Source organism: Morus notabilis, unplaced genomic scaffold (genome assembly GCF_000414095.1).
Source record: "Morus notabilis unplaced genomic scaffold, ASM41409v2 Scaffold18, whole genome shotgun sequence".
NCBI lineage: Eukaryota > Viridiplantae > Streptophyta > Magnoliopsida > Rosales > Moraceae > Morus > Morus notabilis.
This window is the reverse complement of record NW_010358991.1, coordinates 8,429-16,785: the sequence shown is the minus strand read 5'-3', so window position 1 is coordinate 16,785 and position 8,357 is coordinate 8,429.

The window sequence follows — 8,357 nt, the reverse complement described above, 5'->3', positions numbered from 1 at the left end:
TTTTTTTTTTTATTTTTTTTTTTTTTTTTTTTTTTTTTTTTTTTTTTTCCCTTCTATCCCTCCATTCTTTTTGTTGACCCATAAGATTGATTAAGTGAAACGGCCATTTATATATATGTTGTTATAACCATTTTTTACCAATTTATTTTCCAACATCATAAGGATTTAGACCATTTTGACAGCTTCTAATCGCGTTGATCAATTCATCCTCTTCTTTCGGCAAGAAGACTAGTTATGATTTTGGATGACATCAAGCCACATGATTATTGTCATCCAAAGTAACATGCATTCGTTTTGAATATTAGGACCTTGCAATAAGTTAATAATAGACTAAAATTAGGGTCTTGCTATCATAAGATAAGATCATTAACATGAAATCTAATTCATAATGGAATTTTTTTTTTTTTTTTTTTTAGATTTCTATAGTATCTCAATATAACAAGTTGTAGTATATAGTTGGTTTCTTTAATTTTAATTCTTTTTTTTTATTTGATTGGGGAAGGAAGTACTTAGATTAACATAGTCTTAAAAAAATCGAAGCTAAAAATAGTTTAAATCATGAGGGGTTGGGTGTACAGCCCATAGATGATCATGATTCATACCTAGTTAGATATATATAATAGGTAAGGTACTTCTTTCAAATCTGAACTATTCTGCAAAAACAAATATATATAATCTTAGTGAGATTTACTCCAACTTCTTCATGATTGTCTACCAAATTCATCTTAACCAAAACAATTGACCTTATGAAGGACCACACTATACATGATTTCTACAATCAATGTAGTTAGCTATAGTTGAACATCTTAAATACACAAAATAATATTTGCCAAAAATGAACCTCCATTTATTCATTCCTACAATATATGCTATATTCCGAATAAATTAATGGCTAGGCATATATATATATATATATATATATGAGTGTAATGAGTTGGTACTAATCCGACTGAGGCTTTAAAGAATAGGTGGGCACACGTGTAATTGTAAGACACAAAAAAGGAAAAAAAAAAAAAAAAAAAAAAAAAAAAAAAAAAAGAGATAAATAGAAGCATGGAGCCAAACGAATCACTGATTGAACATTGTTTGTACGGCTATGATCACATGGGGGGAGAACGGGGGGGCTCTCATAATCTAAGGGAAAATGTGAACGTGCACTTGGGTTTGCTGTTGGAATATCATTCATTGTCACTTTCTTTATTTTTAATTTCATTTCTTTGTCTTTTGTATACTATTCTCTCTCCATCATTCAGTGCACAAAGAAAAAATAAAAAATCGTCCTTAATTCAATAATTTAATTTCATTTGTATTATCTGGTTTTAATAAAGCTTAGCATGTGTACTGCACTATATACAAACTTTATATAGACATCTATAGCCCGTAAGGGGTGGAAAAAAACACTTAATTATTTGACTTTTTGTTAGGCAACTATGAATTATTTTTTTAGTAGAATGTCTAATATATATATATATATGTATATATATATTTGTGTATGATGAAATTCGGGGGAAGTGTCTGCTGTCGCATCAGAGGTCGGACCCCTAGAAAGTAAGGGCAGCCCTTCGTGAAGAAACTTTCTATATAATTAATGCAAATAGTGACAAGCCAATCGCTTGTCTTTTTGGTCATCTATATGTCTTGTATAGTATGCCTCTAGTCCGGCGTTACGCAGGATATAGTATAACTGCGTGTGTTTGTTCCCCATTTTAAGTGTTTGTTTGCGATTTATAGTTTTAAATACATATGCCTTAAAAATACATATATGGATTTTTGTCTTTTTGGATTTAGGAGGAAATAAAAAACCAAACAAGAAGAAATATGCAATATTCTTTGGAGCCTTTCGGATGAAGCAATGTCACGGACTCGCTTTGATCTCAAGCTAGCTATTATTATCCTAGTGGGGGAGAACAAGATGAGAGTTGGAAATTGGACGGTAATCACAAATTTCAAATTTTAGTTTTTTGAGAAATCCTTTTTGTTCCGAAGCTTTTACTTTGATTACTTGTACTCTTGAAAAAAAAAAAAAAAACCCCTAGAATACATCTAGAATGAAAGCTCTATGCCGGCCGCTCGTGGAGTGATTGGGTGTGTCCAACCAGTTAGAACGACACGCCACGTCTTTTCATCAATAGCTTTGATAAAAGCATTCATACGTGTTTTCCAATAGGTATAATTGGAACCATCGAGGAGAGGAGGACGCGAAACTGAGCCACCTTCTTTCAAAAAGTCCATCCCTGACACAACAGGCCAAATCCCAAAACCTCACCAGACAAACGGTTAGTGAACCTCTTTGATACCAATTGTAAGGTATGATTTTCACGCAGGTGTTACAACACTTTTAGCAACACCTGTAATTAATGGTCAAGTTATGTGGTGATCAAATGACAGTAAATGAAAACGTGCAGGAATAAAAAATAATGTAGGAGAAAACTAAAGAACACCAAAAAATGATATCACAGTTCGGTGCGCACACCAATATCTGCGGGGTCACGCCTAGACAGTGAACAATCCACTAAGTTCAAAGAATTACAATCACCAACCGGTCTTACACACTCAAAGACTCCCTCTTTAATGTCGTCACCGCTGTGTAGAATCCTCTTAGTGGCATTGTCCAGCGAGCGCCACTCGACTTCAAAAAAATTTTCTCCCGATATACACATAATACATGGATGTGTAAATGTATGTACATTACAAATATACAATGGTGCTACATTTTTTTTTTTTTGGGACCTTTAAGCAATATGAATAACAAAAAAAAAGAATTGAATCTTATCTAATGATTATTCATGATAATTTTTCATAAGTCAACCACTTATATTATGCCGTCATAGATAGCCCTAAAATTATTAATCTTTTGCACATCATCGATTCGAAAAAACCAACTTGATTCGCAAATCTATACTTGATGTCATTGAGTAGTGGCGGGAAGATCTCATATTCTTCTTCTTTTTCGTTTTTTAAAGGGATGTTTCAAATGTTATATTCCGTTTGCATAATTAAATCGCATTGTTACTAACGAACATATTGATTCGAATTCCTGTTAGGTACCGTGCTGGTGGCTCAAAACTTCTTGAAATGCTTTGAAGAAAACCAAAAAAAAAAAAAAAAAACGAAATGTTCGATCAATTCCATCTATTTTTTTCATTTATTTATATTCCCTGTTCAGCTCCTAATATTATTGTTTTTTTTTTTCTGGGAATATATAATATTCTTTGCGGCTTTTGTCAATATTGAGAATTTGATTCCTTTATATTGACTGATGGATAATCCTCGTTATTCCTTCTGGCCTCAAATGCTCCCATTTGTTCCGTCTACACTCTAATTTGGCGATTCTGAACCAAATTTTGCCTTTCGTTCTCACTACAAAATCTAATCACAAAAGATGCCAAAGACGATTTTAATTTTCTGGTCCAATAATATTAATGAATCGTTGTCTTTTTACAGTACTGTGGCGCATTTGTTTCACTGTCTCTCTCACATATTGAAGACATGTACATGTGCATGCAGACAAGCTATAAGCAACTTAACTAGTAATTTCTCTGACAACTTTTCCCAACAAAAAAAAAAAAAAAAAAAACAAAATAACAATGAATATACGGTACTATTTGTTTCGTTAAATTTTTGTCGTACTGTATCGTATTGAAAAGCTCATGATCAGAATTACATGTTAATTTTTTCCTTTGTACATGTAATAAGAAGTTACATCAGATGTACTGTATATGCAAATATATATGTATGTATATATACATGATTAGTTGTATGATTATGTAGACATGACGATGGAGGTACTAATACGTATTTATGATCTGAAAAAGACATTAGTGTAAAACTCATTGCACCATCACATGTTGCATTCAGTGCTGATTGTCACAACTCACGAAAGCAGGGATTAGACTGTGGTCCTACTTGTATTGACTTCCTCCAATTACTCATATGCCTATGTCAAGAGATCTATCCACTATTATATATTGATTAATTTGGACTAATTCTGATCATTAATTCCATATCTTAATATTGTTACTTTATATGACTATTTTTGCATAAATCTGAGGAAAGAAAGTATTAGGTAGCTAGATACTGATATGTTATTTTAAATATTATGTGTATGATTGTTCATAATTTTAATGAGTGTATAACTCCGTTAAAGAAGTCTCTTTAACAGACACAAAGAAAGAAACGAAGTAGAAAACTCTAAAAATTTGTGATTTTGCTTAATATTTCAAGTAAAATTGTATGCATATCTGTATACCAAATCAATTTACATATACCCCATCTTTCACAGACGTATGTATGCATTCTCTATATATATACGCATGATCAGATAGCAGCTGTCAACTTGTTTTTTGTTTTTTGTTTTTGCCTTTTTAAAAAAAAAAAAAAAAAAACATAATATTGTAAAAAGTAACACATGCTCAGCCGATGTTATATAATTTATGCTCCCATTCCTAGCTTGTGTTAAAATTAACTAGCTGTTTATTACTTTGAAATCATGATTGAATATTTTTAGGAGACATATTATCTTTACAACTTTATCAAAACCTTTTCATAATAATAAAAGAAATCACAAGTTGGGTTATTTAAAAGAAAAAAAAAAATGAAAGGTGAAAAATAGTTTAGGGCTACCTTTAAGAGTTGAATTAAATCCGTCACTAAATATATTTTTTTTTTAATCAATACCGCCTCAGTGAAAGCTGATATTATTAAAGAAAAGAAAGGAACAAACAACAATCACCTCAAAACTCAAGCAAATCTATAAAAAGGTAAATCTATATAATCCCTATACACATAGAGCTTCAAAGAATTAGGACAATGAGACTATAATTAATAACCCCCATATTAGCAAGCTTATCAGCAGACCATTGACATCGCGATGCACGTGAGAAAAATAAAAATCCATCTGCATAGACAAAGAAAGAGCCATGCTTAAGTCATTACGCAACTTCCTAAGAACCTGTAAAGACTTCGAACTCAAAAGAGAAATGATTAAGGAAGAATCACTCTCAAACCACAACTTATGTCAGCCATTCTCATAGGCAATAGAAATGACGTTAATAACAGCCCATAATTCAGCTTCAAATGCAAAACCACCGTCACTAAATATTCACACTATCAAAATTTGCCACAAGTTAATTTCTCTTTGCTAAGGATATTTTCCTGCCCTTGTCTTCTTTATTCGATCACATAAAACGTCCCAATACCTCTATTCAAAATAGAAAATTTAAAAAAAAAAGTACTATATTCTTGTTCATGGTTATTTAGCAAATTAAGTTAAGTAGAGATCTAAAATTAAGATGCCATGGCATTAAGACAAAGCTTTCAAAAAACCAACAAAGGACAATTTCATTGTAATCCCCACAAGTTAAAGTTATGTCATTCTCTATAATGAATAAAATAGGCACACATATCTTTGCGTACGTAACTTTTAATTAATTAATTGAAAAAACGGTTGTTTGATTATAATCTCTATATCCAATTTGGTAAGATGGGATTCTCAAATCTCCACTTTTCAGTTCCTTTAAATTTGCTTAGTATTTGCTCAAAAACGTTACGAAAGCCTCTACGTACCAAATATTGGTAGGTTACAATAATTATATATAGAGGTAACAATACAGAAAGCTTTGAACATATATAAAAACAAATTGCACCAAACTTTTTTTTTTCCTTCCTCAAAACATATATATTATTAGCGATCGATAATAGTTGACTTAAAAGTAGTTGAGTTTCCACGAAATTCAGCGAGGGCGTGTGCTAGAGATCAACAAATCATGAACTAAGGAATTCTAGGTTATATATTAATTATTCTGTATAAACTAAAGTTTCAACAGTTCAAATCACAATAAAAAAAAAAAAAAAAAACTAATCATCTTAACAAAAATGTGATTATTTTTTACCCAACCGTGAGTTATAATTAGCTCTGATTAGGGTTAATTAAATTAGTGCCTGACAGCTCTTCAAGATTTATAATCTGCACACTGTGCAAAGATTCTCCTCTCTAATTTAATATTCAAGTATTTTAATCTTAAATTATCCCCATAACGACGGTTATATGACTAATTAAAGTGACAAAAAAAAGGTTAAGATTTATTCTAATTTGTTTAGTGAAAAGCCATATGATGTTGTGGGCTATTATGTCAAGGGAGATCCACTACACGCTAGCATATCTTATACAACATATGACTAATTAAACTATTTAATTAATTTTTGGGGGGCAAAAGTGAGAGCATGTGTTGTCACAGATGGAGTGAGGAAGAGAGGAACTTGGGTCGTTTAGTCCTTTAGATGTTATCATATATCTCCTACAAATTGTACATAAAGAAGGGATTCTTTAGAAAAAGGATATTCTTACCTAAAATCCCCAATATATATTCCAACTTTATGTTACACAACACACCAAGATCTTTGTATACTAAATTGTCTTTTTGGCAATTTTTATGAGCCTATGTTGGGAACATCAAAACCCCATTAAGAAATTTTTTTAAAAAAACCCCCCTCTCCTTTGATTTACTTTTGAAGCTTCATACAATGTGTTCCTGTCGGCCATCATTTGGTGGGGGAAAATGTAAGCTTCCACCTAATATAAGCTCTCAAAGAGAAAGGAAAAAGAAAAACTACCAGCTTATAATTATATATATATATATATATATATATTCCTCCACCCATCTATAAAAAGGTAAATCTATATAATCCCTATACACATAGAGCTTCAAAGAATTAGGACAATGAGACTATAATTAATAACCCCCATATTAGCAAGCTTATCAGCAGACCATTGACATCGCGATGCACGTGAGAAAAATAAAAATCCATCTGCATAGACAAAGAAAGAGCCATGCTTAAGTCATTACGCAACTTCCTAAGAACCTGTAAAGACTTCGAACTCAAAAGAGAAATGATTAAGGAAGAATCACTCTCAAACCACAACTTATGTCAGCCATTCTCATAGGCAATAGAAATGACGTTAATAACAGCCCATAATTCAGCTTCAAATGCAAAACCACCGTCACTAAATATTCACACTATCAAAATTTGCCACAAGTTAATTTCTCTTTGCTAAGGATATTTTCCTGCCCTTGTCTTCTTTATTCGATCACATAAAACGTCCCAATACCTCTATTCAAAATAGAAAATTTAAAAAAAAAAAGTACTATATTCTTGTTCATGGTTATTTAGCAAATTAAGTTAAGTAGAGATCTAAAATTAAGATGCCATGGCATTAAGACAAAGCTTTCAAAAAACCAACAAAGGACAATTTCATTGTAATCCCCACAAGTTAAAGTTATGTCATTCTCTATAATGAATAAAATAGGCACACATATCTTTGCGTACGTAACTTTTAATTAATTAATTGAAAAAACGGTTGTTTGATTATAATCTCTATATCCAATTTGGTAAGATGGGATTCTCAAATCTCCACTTTTCAGTTCCTTTAAATTTGCTTAGTATTTGCTCAAAAACGTTACGAAAGCCTCTACGTACCAAATATTGGTAGGTTACAATAATTATATATAGAGGTAACAATACAGAAAGCTTTGAACATATATAAAAACAAATTGCACCAAACTTTTTTTTTTCCTTCCTCAAAACATATATATTATTAGCGATCGATAATAGTTGACTTAAAAGTAGTTGAGTTTCCACGAAATTCAGCGAGGGCGTGTGCTAGAGATCAACAAATCATGAACTAAGGAATTCTAGGTTATATATTAATTATTCTGTATAAACTAAAGTTTCAACAGTTCAAATCACAATAAAAAAAAAAAAAAAAAACTAATCATCTTAACAAAAATGTGATTATTTTTTACCCAACCGTGAGTTATAATTAGCTCTGATTAGGGTTAATTAAATTAGTGCCTGACAGCTCTTCAAGATTTATAATCTGCACACTGTGCAAAGATTCTCCTCTCTAATTTAATATTCAAGTATTTTAATCTTAAATTATCCCCATAACGACGGTTATATGACTAATTAAAGTGACAAAAAAAAGGTTAAGATTTATTCTAATTTGTTTAGTGAAAAGCCATATGATGTTGTGGGCTATTATGTCAAGGGAGATCCACTACACGCTAGCATATCTTATACAACATATGACTAATTAAACTATTTAATTAATTTTTGGGGGGCAAAAGTGAGAGCATGTGTTGTCACAGATGGAGTGAGGAAGAGAGGAACTTGGGTCGTTTAGTCCTTTAGATGTTATCATATATCTCCTACAAATTGTACATAAAGAAGGGATTCTTTAGAAAAAGGATATTCTTACCTAAAATCCCCAATATATATTCCAACTTTATGTTACACAACACACCAAGATCTTTGTATACTAAATTGTCTTTTTGGCAATTTTTATGAGCCTATGTTGG